The sequence below is a fragment of the Melampsora larici-populina genome (assembly GCF_000204055.1).
Source record: "Melampsora larici-populina 98AG31 unplaced genomic scaffold MELLAscaffold_3, whole genome shotgun sequence".
Classification (NCBI taxonomy): Eukaryota; Fungi; Basidiomycota; class Pucciniomycetes; order Pucciniales; family Melampsoraceae; genus Melampsora; species Melampsora laricis-populina.
In genome coordinates this window covers 825,340-827,619 of record NW_006768767.1, presented here as the reverse complement: position 1 = coordinate 827,619, position 2,280 = coordinate 825,340, and positions in this window count along the sequence as shown.

Genomic DNA, 2,280 nt, shown 5'->3' with positions numbered 1-2,280 from the left:
GTCATACAGGCCAGCCATCTCAATCGTTAAAGTCGACAGTTCAAGGAGTTTACTTCGGGGATCAAGGACGTTCGCAAATAGATAAACGGGTTTTTGGAGCGCTGATTGATGGTATTGTTGGAGCTTGATTCTCATCGGTCCTATGGCTGCTCGAAGGGGTTCGTTTGCATTGCCTTGCCAGGCCTGTCGAGCACGAGAAATTGTTAAGAAGATGTGTAAGTGATTTTCAATACTTATGGAAAATGTTTGGAAACATACCTTGTCCAACTTTTCTAAAATCCATTGATAGACTGGTGCGGCATCGGCAGTTGTTGGGTATTGGGAACCTGATAGTATCTTTGTAGCGGTGTTAAGCGGTGTGAGAAATTCTACAAGATGGGCGACCAAATCCCATTCACTTTCGGTAAGTGAAAACTTTGCATATTCTCGATCATTTTTGGTGCGATAATCGATTGCAGCCTTGAGTCGATAAGATCTCTCATGAGCTTCACAATCAGAGTTCCAGCGTGTGTCGACCCGTCTGATAAGTCGAACGTGATCCTTTTCTGGGAGCATACCCTTAACAAGGAGCATAAAAGACTCCACACGTTGTGGAGATGCCTCGACATAGTTGGTAAAGCCAATCAGGCGAGTTAGAGCACTCGAGATTCGTTCGGTGTCTTGATGTAGCCAAGCAGCGAGCGCAGGAGGTAATGAAGGGTTTTTGTTGCCTAGTTTCTCGGAGAACACATGAAGTCCTGCTTTAGCGACGAGGTTAATGACATGCGCGATACATCCAAGGAGGTGTTTGTCAGCGTGGAATTGTGGGACTACTTCTTCAATTTTTCTTCCCATGACAGAGTTGTTAGACGCGTTATCAGCAGTGATGCAAAAGAGTTTATTGATTAAATTGTAAGTCTTCAACGTTTCGAGTAAGTGTTCACCAAGATTTTCCCCAGTATGAGGACCGTCGATCAACTTCATTCCGATGATAGCCTCGGACAACTTGAAGTCTTTCGATATCCAATGAGCTGTGACTCCAAGAATTGATTTGTTGTGTTGACTCCATCCATCGCAAGTGAAATTGACGTGAGTAACATCCTTGAGGTGATGAGTAAGCAAGCGTCGACCTTTGATAAACTGAGCCTTGAGGGTATTGGTAAAGGTAGTATGACCAAAGAAGTAAGGCTTGATGTTCGGATTGACTAGCATAAACGCATTACGTAGATCCTCAGATTCGACTAAGGAGAAAGGAAGCTCTTCATTGACAATGAGGCGTAAGATAGCGGACCGGAAGGATGAATTTGAGAGCTTCTCACTCTTTTGAAGTAGAAAAGAAGAAGCAGGGAATGAGACAAGAATTAAAAGTATCTACTAAGGTTTGAAGTACTTACTGGCGCAATCCGACCAGTTGTGAGGAACTTGTTCATGTCAACTGCTCCTTTTTCGACGTGCGATTCTTCATCCAGGCCGTGCTTGAGCAGGTGTCGACTCATTGATTTTGTACTTTGAGACACATCAACTTTATAACTCTTGCCACACGCCTTTTCAGGCTCGAGTTGGTAGGTGCAAATGGTCCTCTTCTCGTCTTTGTTGGTGATCGGATCGACAACGGTTTGAGTCTTAAAATATCTCCACACCCACGATGTCTTGCTGCCGGATCTAGAGTTGATTTGATTAGTTAGGTTGGGGCGAGTGGGGCTGGTTGATCGTACGTTGACACTGATACGCGGATGTGAGGTATCGGAATCTGCGTCAGATAGCACAATTGTCGCTTGCGATCCCGAAGTGGTTTCTTTTGGTGAGGAGAGACGAGCTTGCTTGGTTTTCGAGCGGGGTAGAGGGCTGGTGTTTTTCTTCTTTTTCGATGTCATTTTAACTATAATTGATATGATATCCCGATAAAGTGTATAATACAATTGAGATAATAGAGCGGTGATACTCTCCCTCGCCCTGAAAAAAGGAAAAATGTATTATTATTCCTTTTTTTTTCGAGAAAAAAAAAATCAACAAAAATACCGGGCCGCCCGAGGCCCGCCCAATCTTCCCGCGGGCAACATACGGGCCGGGAAAAGCCTGGCCGGGCCGGGCCGGGTGCAGGCCTTAGCCAGCGCTAGGAACTTCTGAGCCCTGGCTGCCTGGTCTGCCAAAGCAAAGAGGAGTTTTGGGATGATGGTATTATGTATAGGATAGGTAAAGGGAATTAGAGGGTTTGAATAGGTAGGGAAGTAGAGAAGTCGTATGCGTCAGTATAGGGAATAGAGGTACTCATAACGGGCTCCACCCTCCATGCGTAAGATA